Below are 16,461 nucleotides of genomic sequence, written 5' to 3'. Positions count from 1 at the left end.
AGTAGTAGTAGTAGTAGTAGTAGTAGTAGTAGTAGTAGTAGTAGTAGCAGCAGCAGCAGCAGAAGCAGAAGCAGCAGCAGGAGTGATGATAATAATGAAGGCTAGCATTTATATGGCACTTTTTACAAAATGCTTTATAAAAATCTCATTTTATCCTCAAAAGAATCCTGGTAGGTAGGGGCTATTATTAGGAGGCAGCTACCTGGCGCAATGGATAGACCACTGGACCTGGAGTCAGGAAGACCTGAGTTTAAATGTGACCTCTGGGGGTGGCTAGGTGGCACAGTGAGTAAAGTGCCGGAGGAGTAAAGTCAGGAGGAGTTTGGTTCTGGCCTCAGACAGTTAACACCCACACAAAAAAACTAGCCGTGTAACCTTGGGCAAGTTACTTAACCCCAACTGCCCTCCAAAAAGCATAAATAAATAAATAAATGTGACCTCTGGAACTAACTAGCTGTGTGACCCTGGGCAATTGATTTAACCTTAATCTACTGGAGAAAGAAAGGGCAAAGAACTCCAGTATCTTTTTTTGCTTTTTTTTTTTGGAGGGCAATTGGGGTTAAGTGACTTGCTCAAGGTCACATGGCTAGTTTTTTGTGTTGTGTTTGAGGCCGGATTTGAACTCAGGTCCTCCTGACTCCAGGGTAGGTGCTCTACTCACTGCACCACCTGGCAGCCCCTGGACTCCAGTATCTCTGCCAAGAAAAGACCATGGACAGCATTGGCATGCTGTAGTTTACAGGGTCATGAAGAGTTGGACTCTACTGAAAAACAACAAAGGGTTATTGTTATCCCCACTTTACAGCTGAGGAAACTGAGGAAGATAGAAGTTAAGTAACTTGCCCAGAGTCACCCAACTAGGAAGTGTCTCGAGGTGGCTGACTCCTGATTAGCACTCTCTAAAATGCACAGAATAGCTGCTTCTTTCATAATCGTGATTTCAGTGGAAAGTTGGGTATAGATCAAAATACTCGGGAAAATAGCTCAGGAATAAGGGAAGAAAGGTATTAAGGAATTGCAGGTTAAATAGAAGGTTCATGTGTATCCATCATAAATACTTTCTTTAAGATTCAGAATGTACTGGACATGGTGAGTACCAAAATAACATCAAAACAGATGAAAATTATTTTATTGTAATAGACAAGAAACAACTTGTTCCTCATGTAGGATTCATTTTAGAATCAGTTGGCTGTGCACAGTCAGATCATTAGAGCAAAATAAATTGATGTAAAGCTAGAGAAAAAAATAAAAATGAGAAAAAATGTGTCTTCCTTATTATCTTTCACCTTCCATATCCAAGTTATTGCCAAGAACTGTTGATTTTACCTTTGCAACATCTCTTGCCCCTTCTCTCCACTGATACTGCCCCCACCCTGGTGCAAGCACAGGTCCAACCATGTCTCTCTCTCTCTCTCTGTCTCTCTGTCTCTGTCTCTGTCTCTCTCTCTGTCTCTGTCTCTGTCTCTCTGTCTCTGTTTCTGTCTCTGTCTCTGTCTCTCTCTCTTTCTCTCTCTGTCTGTCTCCCTGTCTTTGTCTCTTTCTCTCTCATACACACACACACACACACACACAAACCCTGCTACCCTCTCAGTAAACTCCAGTGGCTTCCCTACCACCTCCAGAATCATTTAACATAGATGTTGCCCAATGGTCTGTCCTTGATCCTCTCCTTTCTCTTCACTCTCTTCCTTAGCAGTTCTGCCTCAATTAAATCCAGTTCATAAGCAAGTCAAGACATCACCCACATGACAGCATTGGTCCTCTTCAAGAAGAAAGGACAAACAACTTTTTCTATTCCTTAAATAACTTCATTGATTCTCAGAGATTAAAGTGATGCCTCTGTTCAGATGACTCATACTCATACTCCCACTCATACCCGAAATTTGAAATGTACAAGACCAAGATCATTATCTTTCCATCTAAATGTCTTCCTACTTCTCTAACATTTCTGTGTGGGTACTGCCATTTATTCTTTTCCTCATATTTATCAGCTTATACTTATCATTAACTTTTCCACTTTCCTTGCATCTCATATCCTGTCACTTTCTGAGTCCAGCCCTGTAACTACTTTCATTCCTATCACCTTTTCTCTATTCCCAATGCTACCACTGGAATGCATTCTTCATTAACAATCACCTACACTGCACTTATCTTTTTACATAGCTGTTAATTTCCCCTCTCTCTTTGCCCTCTGGTCCATCATTTATACTGCTTATTGAGTACTCTTTTTTATGCATAGATCTGCTCCTATAACTCATCTCTTCCATGGTTCCCTGTGACTCTGAGACCTTTAAGTACTTGGTTCCACTCTCCATGTCCATGTGGATTCACTCTTCACATTGCTCCACCTCCTCTACAGATTCCCCTTTGCATTCCTTCCTTCACTATTAGAAGTAAGCTCCTTGAGAGTAATGTCTGGCTTTTTCTCTTATATTTGTGTCCCTCCCTCTCTCCCTCCTCTTCTCCTGCCTTATTCAAATTCTTGAAGATAGCTACTGCGAGACCCTTTATTATTTGGGTTGTTCACCTCTTGATGGTTTCCAGTTCATTCTTTCACTTCCTAAAATGTGACAGAGCAACGTATAGTCCTCTATATGTAGTCTAACCAAAGTCAAGTTCAGTGGTCCTATCCCCTCTCTGTTAAACAAATTCAAAGATAAAACCATTATGTGCAAGTCTCTAAAGCATAAAAAAATGAAAAAAAGTAAAGAAACACCTTCTTCCTTTAAGAAGCTTATATTCTTCTAGACATAGTACAATTTAACATTCTATTAACTTTTAGCTAGCATTTCATTTTGCTATTTCTAAATCTTTTGTCTTCAGTGGACAATAGTGAGCAATTAACATCTTCATTTTTCTTGTTCAGTACTTTATACTCTTTGGTACTATGTGCCCATGTGAATTACCAGAAGTGCGTAGTACTAAGCCATTTTGATAAGTCTTATGTGGTTCTTTATTGTGTCTTGGATATATAAACTAGTGAGATAAGAGTCTTCTCTATTGTTGTTATCTAGTCAATAACTATCTTCCTCAGTATCCCCAAGCAGAAAATTCTTGCTTAATTTCTCAACTCTATTTGTAGCTCTTCTAGGAACTCATGTTGGACTTGTGTCCCAAATCTATTCTATTTTGAGGCTTTGCTTGTAGATATTTTTAAGTCAGTCTCTTTTTCTGGGTTTCTGTCTTGAACTTCTCTGTCACCAAAATATGGTTTATGATTTGAGTTTGTGATTAGGTTCCTTTTGGGTTATTTTTTTGTTTGCTCATTCTTCCAACATCTTTCTTGACTTTGTACTTTATGTTACTGCTCACTTTGGGGTGGGAAGAAGAGGGGGAGGGGAGTAGCATGTCTAGCCTAAACTGACCTGCTGTCCTCTTATGCCCTTCTGTTCCTATTTAAAAAATAACTCTGGCTAAGGACCTGCAAGCTTTCAGTGCTTTTGAAGAGATGCAGTAGAAGGAGTAGGGAGATCTGTTAACTACCTTCTTATACTGAATTCTCCAATTTCTTAACCTAATTTAGTATCTCTTGGCAACAATTCTTGCAGGACTGTGTTTTTCATCCTCCATTACTGGTCCTTACTTTCATCTTCTATATATGCCTTTTTACAACTCAAATTAGTCGATGAACCACCTTTGCCTCAACCTCAATCTCTTTAGATATCTGCCTACTTCTTCCTCATTACAATTGTTTTTCTTTGTGCCTTCAGAGTGTCATTCTTGAGAGCCTCCAACTCCTCCTGGGCTGCCTTTTCCCCATAGAATTTCAGTCCATGAGATCCTGCCCAGCCTTTCTCAGAGTCCTTTAAAATGATCTTTCCCCATATATAGATAGTATGACTTTCTTCTCCTTTATCACAGATTCTATGACATAGTCTCTTTCCCTCCTGTGTTCACCTTGCTTCCACTTCAACAACCATTTCTACCTTCCCATCTTTACATGTTTAAGTCCTCCTAGGAACTAGGGAAAATGGAAATAAACATTGAAAGTACAGAATAGAAAAAGTAAAAAAAATGATTTAATTACTTACAAAATGAGAAAGAACTAGAGTATCCTAAAGACCCATTCAGAGATTTTTCAGATATATACCTCTGTTCAAACAAATGGATATGTAAGTAAATGATCCCAGTTGTCATCCTTTTTTATACTTCTTTCCTGCTAAGCTCATTCTCACAATTCCCATTTAATAGTTCATCCAGCTCACATTTGAATATGAATGCCACCTTAAATTGGAATTTCATGCTCATTGCCCAGCCCTACTCCAAACTAATAAGGTAATGTTCAATTCCAATAAAGTTATCAGCCATCTTCCCTCTGAATGAGTTATTCCTTATTCTGAAAGGAAAGATTTGGGTGCATTCAGGTTAAGCCTGCTTCACTATTTTAGAGCATACCACAGGCCCAAGTTATTTATGTCTCACAGTAATAAAGAGAACAACACTTAGCCTTATTTCAAACATGAGGTATTAATGATTGGAAAGCACTTTTAAAATGAAAAGCAAGCAGTCAATCTTTCTAAGGCAAGTGGGTCTGGGAGAATGTGTTGGTAGCAACATGTATATATGGATGCTGCTTGGCTGAGCCCAGGGGCATAGATATTAGGAACAAGTTTCTCATATTTGGAGCCATCCAAATCTGTAATGGGCTGTCTCCATCACTATAAGTCTTCAAGTGTAAGCTGGGCTAGTGGGGGGTTTCTATTCCAGTGGAGGTTGAAATAGATGATCTCTGAGGTCCTCTATGCTTCTGATATAGCAGAAAGAGCACACTTGGACTGGGAATTAGAAGACCTGGGTCCTAACCCTTACTCTTTCATTAATGAACCATAAGAACCTGAGCAATCTATTTCACTTTGGATGGATGTGTCAGTTTCTTCATCTGTAAAATGATGAGAATGAAAGAGCATAAACTACTTAAGGGAAAGACTTACTATTTGACAGAAATTCTGAGAAATCTGTAAAATAATGTGGTAAAAATAGATTTAGACTGACATCTTACACCAAGTACCATAATTTCCTAAATATAAAGACACACCATTTTTCTAATTAGAGGAAAATAAAAGCAAGCACCCTTCACAACTCTGACTAGGGGTAGAATTCTTTTTTTAATATTTATTTGTTTTTAGTTTTCAACATTCACTTCTATAAGATTTTGAGTTCTTAATTTTCTCCCTGTCTTTCTACTCTCCCCTCCTTAAGACAGCGTACTGATATAAGCTATACATGTACAATCATATTAAATATATTTCCTCTTTAGTCATGTTGTAAAGGAGAATTAGAACCAAAAGTAAAAACCACAAAAAAGAAGAAACAAAAAGAGAGAGAGAGTAGTATGCTTTGATGTGCATTCAGATTCCATCCATACTTCTTTATCTGGCTGGGGATAGCAGTTTCCATGTATTCTTTTGAAATTGTCTTAGATCCTTGTATTGCTGAGAAGAGTTAAGTGCATCAAAGTTAGTCATCACACACTGTGGTTGTTACTGTGTAGAATGTTCTCCTGGTTCTACGCATTTCACTCAGCATCAGTTCATGTAAGTCTTTCCTGGTTTTTCTGAAGTCCACCTGCTCATCATTTCTTATGGAACAATAGTATTCCATTATATTTATATACCACAGTTTCTTCTTCAGCCATTTCCCCAACTGATGGACATCTAGGGGTAGAATTCTTAAACCAATTGAAATCTGAAAGTGATCATAAAAGATAAAATAGATAATTATTATTCCATGAAAAAATGCATGATCAAAAGTAATTCAGTTAGCATGAGAAAGAAAATTCCCAAGTGGGAAAAAAAACCTTTGAATCAATTTTCTCTAATAAAAATCTGACATAGAAAGAATGTATAGGGAAGGAAAAAATGTATAACAAAGTATATAAGACAAAAATCCGTTCCTCGATAGATAATCAATGGATATGAACAAACAGCTCTCAAAAGAATTACAAACTATCAACAGATATCTAACAGTTTGTTCCAGATCACTAATAATAAGAGAAATGCACATTTAAAATAACTTTGAGGCTTCACCTAAAACTTAAGTTGGAAAAGATGACAAAATTTGAAGGTAATCTATGTTAGAGAGACTGTGAGACGACAGGCACACTGATATACTGCTATGAATGGTCTATTTTGACAAACAATTGAAATTATACATGAAAAGTGACTAAACTGCTTATAAGTTCTGATCCAAAGATCACTCTCCTGAGCATATACCCTGAGGAGGTCAAAGATAGGAAGTTCCCACATATACCAAAATATGTATTCATAGTAGCATTTTTGTGGTAATGAGGAATTGGAAATAAGTGAGTGTCCATCATTTGAGGAATGGCTAAATATGTATATGCCATTGTATTGTATAAAAATACTAAAAGGAGGAATTCAGAGAAATACAAGGAGAATTTTATGAACTGAAGCAGAGTGAAATAAGCAGAATAAGGAAAACCATATAGAGAATGAGTATAACATAAATTAAAAGAAGGACAAAATGAAGTTGAATGCTGCATAAGTCCAAAGAACAATATTGGTGCTGGAGAAAGGAGTAAATAAACCTCCCTCATTTGACTAGAGAAGTGGAAGAATTTTGAATGCACTGTCAGAAACAAGTTAATAAAGTTGTTTTAACTGTTGTTGTTTTTTTCCCCTTTGGTACAAGAAAATCTCACTGCAGAGAGGAATATATACATAAATTATGATGCTAAAACAAAAATATTCATAAAATTTTAGAGGGGCAGCCAGGTAGCTCAGTGAGTAAAAGCACCGGCTCCAGTGTCGGGATGACCTGGGGATCAAATCTGGGCTCTGATACTTAGCACCACACCCAGACATAACTGGCCATGTAACTTTGAGCAAGTTACTTAGCCCTGATTGCTTTAAAAAAAAAATAAATAATGAAATTTTAGAGGGGTTAAAAGGTAAAACAAGAGAAATAAATGAACAAATTAATGGGAAAATGGGGGCTTTTAGTTAAATGATCCCTAGAATCATTTTTAGTTTTTAATTCCCTATTCCTAACAGAAACAACATTTCCCTAGTCAATCATGTCTCTGACCAAGACTTCATCTTGGACTCTTCATTCTCCCTTACCATCCCATACCCAATCTATGGCTGTTTCATTTATCTGAAATATACTGCACCCACCACATATTTATCTCCTTCTCTTCCTTCCAAGGGTCACCGTCCTAATTTCAGACACTCATTGGCTCTTACTTGACCTTCTACCTAGTCTCCTTATCTAAAATCTCTATCCAATCTGCTCCATTCTACAGACTGTTGCCATACTCCTTTTTTTTATCAAGCATGACTCTGCTTATGTCACTCCACCATTCAAAAAACCTTGGATGGCCTCCATTTCCTAGTTAATAAAATCAAACCACTTAGCCTGACATTCAAGGCCTTATCCTTTTCAATTTTCTCCCCTCTTGCTCTTTGACATACAACTTGTACTCTCTTCAATCTGTACTATTTTGTAGAGGAAATGAGAGCAGGAACCATGTCATTTTAAACTTTGTGTCTCATACAATGCCTAGCAATAAATCTTATTCAACTGGTGTTTCTTGAACTTAATGTCTTCCATTTATATGACAATATTATTTAAGGGATTTCCCATTATCTGATTTCCAAGCTTGCAATCACCCTGTGAGGACTGATGCTTTATCAATATTTACTGATGAGAGCCAGATCCAGAGAGATGAAGTGATTCTCTGCTATTCATACAGGATTCTGCCCAAGATCTCCTGACACCCCCATCACTGCCTCTTGATGATTCCTGTGACCTAAAGAGAATGCCATTCCTAAATTTGATTATTTGTTCTCCATAAATAAAGGCGCAATAATGAACACATTTAAGAAACAAAAATTACTCACATAGATCTGAGAGGTCCTTAATGATGATGTTCTTTCTGGCAATACAGACCCTAACCCATTCATGGCTATCCAGCCTGTGGGGCTAATCATGTAACTTCTTGTAAGGATTGTTTCATTCATTGCCTTTGTAGCCCTAACTCTCAGCACAGTGCCGGTCACAGAATAGATCCTTAATAAATGTTTGTTGAGGATATCAGGTAAGTTACTTACAGGGGGATCACCCACCATACCTTCCTTAATTTCTCTTGATGCCATGAGGATACCAAGAGATCATATGCTCAGATGGCTTGTTTTTTATCCTTTGTTCCTGTCACATGACTAATCCATTTGCTTGAGAAACAGGAATTTCTTCTTAAAAAATCAGGTTAGCAAATATTACATATGTACTAGTTGGGAAGCAGAGATGATTTGATTCAGTGTGCCCTCTTCCCATTCCCTGTTAGTCTTTTCTTTTTAGAGAAGAGGAAAAGGCATAGGTACTCAGGCATCCTGTTTTATATGCTTTCCATATTAGATTAGAAGCAGCCTTCTTGAAATAGAGAATACTATTGAGCATGAATAATGTAATACAGTGATTGCAAATCGGTGTTATTTGTTTAGAATATTTTTATGTTGTGTATCACTTGTTTTTTTTTTTTTCTACTGTGTTGTAAGATGAATGTTTTCAATAGGAATTAGGTTGTTTTGGTAATTCATTATATTTAAATATATTGAGGAAATATACCTATGCTAATAACATTTGGGGCATATATTGGAAGATTTATACTAGTTAGACTCGTTATGGACATTACTTATTTTCTCATACATCTGTTCAGCTGCTGTCAGAACATACAAATATGTAACATTTCTACAAATTCATATTGTGTCGCTTGGGGTATTTTGAACTGAAATATGCAACATTAGTATTCTAAACTGACTGTGTCAAGGAAATGATGTTCTGTACCAACATCCATTATGCTCATCCTCCCCTCATCCCCGGGATTGAAGACCACTTTTATAGGAGGCAATATTAGTGAAATGTGAAGAAATGAGCATTATGAGTCAGGAAGCCTGGATTCTAATCCTGGCTCACTCACCAATGGGCCCCATGACCTTGGGCCAATCACCTAATGTTCTTGGGCTTCCATTCCTTTGCATAGTCATGGTATCAGACTAGATGAATTTTAAAATCCCTTGGAGTTCTGAAATTGTGACTCCATGAACTACAAAAAAATGGAGTCAGGTTGGGGGTAAAAAGTGTGGGATTGGCATCTTCAGAAGAAAAGAGCTCCCTGAGTTAAGAACTAAGTCAGTCCAGTCTATATCCCCAGAGCCCACCCCAGTACTTAGTAGGTGCATAATAATTGTTTGTTGATTGTTCCATTGAATGATGATTAGCAATGGATGTACACAGTTTAGAGGTCTTCTAAGGAGATGTGTTTAGACTGCACTTTGCCTAAGAATTAATCTTGTCATTTTACTGAACTACAACCTGTTGTGTGAATCCACTATGTAACTGGGCTCCAAGAAAGCTAAAGTGCTTCCTGGAGGCATAGTGTCCAGAAGGAGAGAACTGAGAGTCCCCATGGCCTCTGCCTTGCTCAGACTGCATCTGAAATATTGTGCTGACTTCTGGGCACCACAGCTGGAGAGCTAGAGAATATCCAGAGCCATCAGAAGCCTTGACTCCACACTGTGCGGTGATTGGGACTATTTAACCCAAAGATGAGAAGCCCTTGGAGGGGTCCCGTGTTCAGGCTGTCAAGTGGAAAAGAGATGAGAGTGGGATTCTCCAGCTTGCCCCCATAGTGCCAAACTCAGAAGGGGGCTGGGGAGCTGCAAAGAAGCCAAATCAGACATGACGTCAGGAGAAAACATTTCCTCATTTAGAATCCTCCTAAAGTGGAATAGGCTGTTTCACGAGGTAATGGGTTCCCTCTCCCTAAAAGTCCTTAAGTGTCAACTGAGCAAACACTTTTCTATTGGAGACTCCTTTTCTAATTCTGTCTGGGCTAAGTCAACACCTAGGTTCCTTCTACCAATAAAGTTCTGTGATTTGCTATCTTGCCCAACACCCTCATTTTGCAAATGAAGAAACTGGGAACCAGAGGGTTTAAGTGACTTACCCAAAGTCACACAGAGCTCAGCTATAAAACCAGGATTTAGGCTCCATATCCCATGTTCTGGCTACTATGCCAGGCTACCTTGACTTTGGATATCATAAAAGGGCTGCATTTGTCTGTAACTTGAAGAGATATTCACACTTTCCTTTTTATTAGTTCAGACTCTTGTTAAACTCTTAAGAACAGACTTGACAACAGAGATGTTCCTGTGGGAGACAACCAAGCTGTGCTGTCCCTACTCCTAATACCCTCCCCCTCCCCCCATCTGAAGGCTAGAGAGCTCTTTCTAGTCCAACAGTAAGGTTAGTCTTTCAAGCTTGCTGGTTTCCTGACAACACCCTGCACTGGCAGGGTGAAACTCTCTTAGGCCACCCTAGATGGTGTCTTATTGACCTGATGGACTAGGTGCTAGTCCTTCCTGAACACCCCATACGCCCCAATAACATTGATAGTTACCAGTATGATTATCCCTATTTTTCAGATGAAGAACTGAGGCTTGCCAAAGCTTGCCAAAGTGAAGCAGCTTGCCAAAGGTCACAGAGTGTCCTGGGGCCGACAAAACATTGACTTATCCTTATTGTTTGGTCTCTGTAGTTCTAATTCCCAGTTCATAGTGTATATGGGGTCTGTCTGTTATTTAGGATTTAAGGATTTAAGACTGCAAATGCTAACCTAGTGAATGTATCAAGGGAGAGCTGTAACTCCTGAAAGCCAAGGCTTTCTGGTCCTTTCCCACAAAAGAACATTCCCCCAAGGCCATTCTTATGGGAGGTAGTCAAGCTAGTTAGAGACAAAATACTACTGAGCACACCGAGTGTTTTCTACCTACCTCTTCAGTCTATTGGCATATTACTATTTCACCATAAATGACTGGAATGCTCTCTCCATGTTTCCAAAATCAAGGCAATGCTCAGCTTATCCAAGTGAGGTAGGTTTCTTTTAGAGCACCATAGCTCTTAAAGGAAACAGATTTTGTATCCTAAGCAGAGACAAGAAGAATGAGTTTTCTGATCTCGCTCATACAATCCCATTCAGCTAGACACTGCCCTAGGATCATTGACAGCTAGAAAATTTAAAAGGGTCAGAGATGACACTTTTTTGTATATAAAGGAAACCTTGTGAGCCATCTTTGATGGCTAATGCATGGCTTAATACATCTTTGATATATGGAGGGCTAACACAGGGGCTGGTACTACCTCTGTAACTATCTGATCTGAGACCACAGGCTAATTTGCTGCTCTGCTAGCTGGTGGAAAGGCATCTTGGGTGCTGCAGCCTCCACTTCCCAGTCCCCAAGACCTTGGAAGCACCTACCTATGCCCTACTAGCCACTTGGGAAACTGCCATGCTTACCTACTCCGCTAGCTGATCTGAGACCACACCTCTGCACACTATTCATAGAGTTGTAGAGAGGTAGCTTGAGTCCCTGCCCTGAAAAGCATCCCATCTAGTCTGTAGCCTTTTCTCTACTGGTTACCAAAAAGAATAAAATCAGAGGATTATAATTACAGAGCCAGAAGTGAACTCAGAGAGCATGTAGTGTAATCTTCCCCAGCTCCCATGTTAGAAATGAGGAAACAAAGGCCAGACGTGCCCAAGGTCACAGTAAGCCTCAGAGCGGGGAGCTTTCAATAAATTGTGTTAAGATTCATGGTTTCTATGCATGTGGCTTTTATCTGTCTGCCCTGAGAGTAGAACTTAGTTCATCACAAAATCACTCATTTAGGGGACAAATGCTACTAAATGTAGGAAATGACATGAAGAAGAAAATCTGATCAATTGCCCTTTTCCATATCACAGCAGGGATCGGAGGTTCTATTTCCAAATTCTAGCTCCAGTAATCTTTCCCCTGTGCTACACTGTGCCTCAAGTAGGCAAAAATTGTCTTTGGGAGGCCCTGAATGCATTCCCTTCCCCACCTAACTGGCCTGTGCCCTCAAGTTTTTTCCAGGAATACTTATGCCTACCCACCTTGTTAAACATGATCTTTGCTTTCTTCCTTTTCCTGCATGAAAATCCACTGTTTTCCTTCCTTAGGACTCAGCTGTCTTCTCTTAGGTCCACTTCAAATGCAGATGGCTACCCAAGGTTCCAGAAGGGGAAGTTTTTTCAGGTACCAAAATGAGTATCAGGAGAGATTCTTGAGGAACAGATGTCCCTGGTGTGCCTTTACATCAACCAAGGAATAAGGAATGCCCTTTAGGAAGGCAAAGGGACAGGGTGGAAAGGACTATTTCCTAAGTGTCTGAGAACCTAGGCTTGAATATGGGCTCTGACCTACCCCCCCACCATGTGACCTTGGGCCAGGCTGTAGTTTCCTTCTCTGCAAAATGTGAAGAGGTTGGGCTAGTTTCTTTCTCAGGACTGTCCCAGCTCCTCATTAAGATGTGATCTTTGATTGGCAAACCACCTGGTATGAGATGTGATGCTAGCAACACCATGGAAAGAGAGACCCTGTTTTCTGATGGAAAAGTCAGCAAGTTATGCCCTTCTTGCAATCTATGATTTACTAACCCCTACATCGATGCTTGATTTTGTATATTAAGTTAGAAATATGAAGTTGGGTTTCATTTAACTCTAGTGGGCACTGGTCTATTGCCCTGGCATGACCCTTTCCTCTGTCAAAAAAAAGAAAAAATAATTTTTCTCTTCTCCAGAAAGTAAGTTTCTGCTTAAATGAAGGGCTCCACAATTCTTCCCAGTGTTTTTCCTGTCATTTCTTGTGCACAGAAGAATTTTGCCTGTAAACATAATGACTAATAGGAGGTCTGCAGAAAGAGTGCCCTGAGCTTCACCTTTCCTGTGCTGCCTTAAAAAACCTGTCTCACCAGCTTCTGTCTGCCCTGTTCAGGGCGGAAATGCTGTGGCAAGAAGTCACCTGGCCTCTGGGCATCTGAGAATAGCATGTGTGTTGACTCTTCTGGGGACAATATCTTTACTGTTTGTTTCTGCTACTTCAGGTCACCTCACATTTGGGGTCGTGTGTGTGTGTGTGTTTGAATTCTAGGTTAGATTCATCTTTTCACTCTGTCTCCAAATGCAGTTACTTTTTCTTCTTCCCTTTGCTTCACACTCTTATTCCTATTGAGGTTTTTCTACCTAAACCCCTTTATCTAGATTCCCTGACATTTTCTCTTTTTCCCTTCCCTTTTGCCATTCTCTTTCTTTCCCTTTAGGATTTTCCTCTCTTACCCAAGGTACTTATCCATTTTGATATCTTACATTTACTCTTTAAAATAAGATATTTTGACGAGTTATTTTTACCTCAAAGTCTTTTTCTGATATATCCCCTCTGGCCCCCATATTCTCCTCACAGATACACCTTAGGGAGCCTTCCTTTGTAACAAAGAAAAACAGTAAAGTAAAACCAACCTGGGAGAACAGAGTGTAGCATTCCATACCCATAGTTCTTTGCTCTCTAAGGAAAGTTGACTGACACATATCTCTATTTCTCCTCCAAGGCCAAAGATGATCATTGTAATTATATACCATTTAGCTTTGTTATATTGTGCTTTTCATTTCCATCATTGTTGCCTTTATGTAATTTCTTTTTATAGTTCCGCTTGCTTCACTTTGCCAGTCCATGCAATTACTTTGAATTTCTAATTGGTCTCTCCTGTATTGTCTAATGTTCAAGTCCACATTCCATATTCATATGAGTCTCTGACATCTCTTCTATTACATGTTTATATAGCTTGAGTAGATGCCCAGTGCCTTAAGTCACCTAAGATAATTAAAATGCTTTCCTTTTTAAAAATGTATTTAAATATAATATGCCCAGATGTCCACACATACACACATATCCTCAAATGATAAATTTATCCTTCCTGAGTAGTAACACCATGGTATAAAAACAGTGCTTTAAATTTCCACAGCACTCAGGTTTTACAAAGTATTGTCCTTATTTCATCAGGTATAAGTGTCTAAATATTATTATCCACATTTTATCAACTAAATCTTGGAGAGATTATCGAAGTTGCATAAGGTCACCTAGCTACATTATAGTAATAGAGCTAAGACTTGAACCCAGGTTCTCTGAAAATAGATCCAATATTATTCTGCTACAGCACATTGTCATCCTGTTCATCAGCCTATAAGACTGGGGCAGGTATCTTCAGTGGTAGTGAGAAATATGAGAGCCAGAAAAGGATAGGTTAAGTCTTGAGAAAGATGAAATCTGTCTTTCATCCTTCCTTTGAATCACAAAAAGCAATATTGGCTAGTGACATCTGATTGAGGGAGGCATGAGTAATGGAAACGTGGCCTCAGCAGCCATCATCAGAGATAAAACTACCTAAAGAGATGGAATGTTCTGAGTAGTCAGCCATAAAGAGAAGAAAAAAAGCTCTTAGTAATAGCTGGAGAATGGAAGAGAAAAGGCAGTGCATCGAGCTATTTGAAAATGCCAGCTACCCCAGGGAACCAGGGAACCACATCTGAGTCCTTATCTATTTCATATGGCAAATACTATTCAGCAATTCTTCTATGTACTAATAGCTAACATTTCTACATTAAGGTTTGCAAAACCCATTTACATCCAGTATCATATTTGATCTTCCTAACAACCCTATGACTTCTTCTCACTCCTAATTAACAAAAGAGCCCTGCAGATCAGAGAGAGTAAATATCCTGCCCATGTTTGCACACCTAGTAACTCTCAGAGACAAATATTGAACCCAGATGTCTGAATATAATCGACTCATTATGAAGAAAGAAATTTAAAAATGAAGAATCAGAAAAACAGGAGAAGATCTACATGAACTGATACAGAGTGAAATGAGCATAACTAGGAAAAAATATAAACAAGAACTCTGGGGCAGCTAGGTAGTGCAGTGAACAGAGCACCAGCCTTGGAATCAGGAGGACCTGAGTTCAAATCCAACCTCAGACACTTAACACTTACTAGCTGTGTGACCTTGGGCAAGTCACTTAACCCCAATTGCCCTGCCTTCCCCTCTCCAAAAAGCAAAAACAAAACAAAACAAAAAACCCAACAACTCAAATGATGTACCTGAAAATATCACTAAGAGGAAGTCAACCACTTGGTGACTGAAAGATTAATAATGATCCCAAAGAGCCGTGAAGGACTACCAGGTCAGAATTCTGTTTACCTTGTCAGAAATGGTCATTGTGCCACATGTTTTTGCTTAGCCATTTTCCTTTTGGCGGATGTAAGGTGGCCCCTGAATGACTATAATAAAAAACAAAAGTCATCCACAAAAATGTATTTTTTAAAAAGATTGGGTAGTTAGTAGATAGTTCTGTGAAGCTAACACACCAAGGGTATTATGAATAAAGAACTCAAAGTTTCTTGATTACAGCCTGGCTTGCCTTAGGAATGCCCAGGACATATAGAAGTGCTCTTGTGAAGGAAGTGCTTGGATAATCTCCTGCTTGTCAACTCTGTTTTTCTGCCTTTTGAAAGCAATGGAAGTGATCTTCAGAAACTCTTGGAAGTGTATATACACAATAGACATGACAAGTCAATAATTCTTCTTTTAACCTGAATGACTAGTCTGTTATTCTATGTTTCTATCTCTCTGCTGTATGTAAATTACTGTTAACACAGGCTTGGGACCAGCTGGAAAACAAACAAGGATTCTGAATGTTTAAGTATGAATGCTAACTAGATAAGCCTGCTCTCTCTGGGCACTGTTACTTAGATGGCTGAGATTTAGGCAACACTATCTTTTGGTTTCTTGGCTTTCCATATGAATAAATATACAATATGGCTGAAAATTTGCAGCATTCCATAAAGTGGTTAAAAGAGTATTAGATCTGAAGTGAGGGGACCTGGATTTGAACCCTGGCTCCACTATTAACTAGCTTATGTGACCTTGGACAGGTCTCAGTCTTTCTGGGTCTCATCTGTAAAAGAATAATGTGGGACTAGATGATTTCTAAAGTCCTTGCAAGCTCTAACTAAAGCTGTGATCCTATGATCAATCAATGAATCAATAAACATTTTTTCAGTGCCTACTATTTTCCAGGCACTGTGCTAAGATTTGGGGATACAGAAAAAGGCAAAAGATGGTCCCTGTCCTCAGGGAGCTTACAGTCTAATAGGAGAGACAACATGCAAACAAATATATACACAGCAAGTTATATACAAGATAAATAGGAAGTAGCAAACAGAGGTAAGGCACTAGAATTAAGAGAGGTTGGGAAAGATTTCCTGTAGAATATGATTCCATGAAGATACCCTCCCCATCCCTCTTCCTGAATAAAAACCATAGCCATTGCTTGCTTGGATGAGAATGCATGTTGTTTCAAAGGTGGCTAGCTGTCTCAGGCATGGTCCAAACCTGGGGGCATTCTTCCCTCTGTGGCATGAAAATGGAGTCAATGGCAGGGTGAAGCATATCTTGCCCCTCGGTTTGCAGCTGTGTTCACTACAGAACCATTATCCTATTGCATTATCCAGCCCTCATTCCCAATAGTTTGTGCAGGGCCTCAGGTGCCCAATAAATGTTTGCTGATGATGGAGGGAAAACAAA

Source organism: Petaurus breviceps, unplaced genomic scaffold, assembly GCF_028583685.1.
Source record: "Petaurus breviceps papuanus isolate PSGF00001 unplaced genomic scaffold, PetGlider_PUasm1.0 90417, whole genome shotgun sequence".
Classification (NCBI taxonomy): Eukaryota; Metazoa; Chordata; class Mammalia; order Diprotodontia; family Petauridae; genus Petaurus; species Petaurus breviceps.
The sequence above is the reverse complement of the archived record's forward strand: the minus strand, read 5'-3'. Positions refer to the sequence as shown.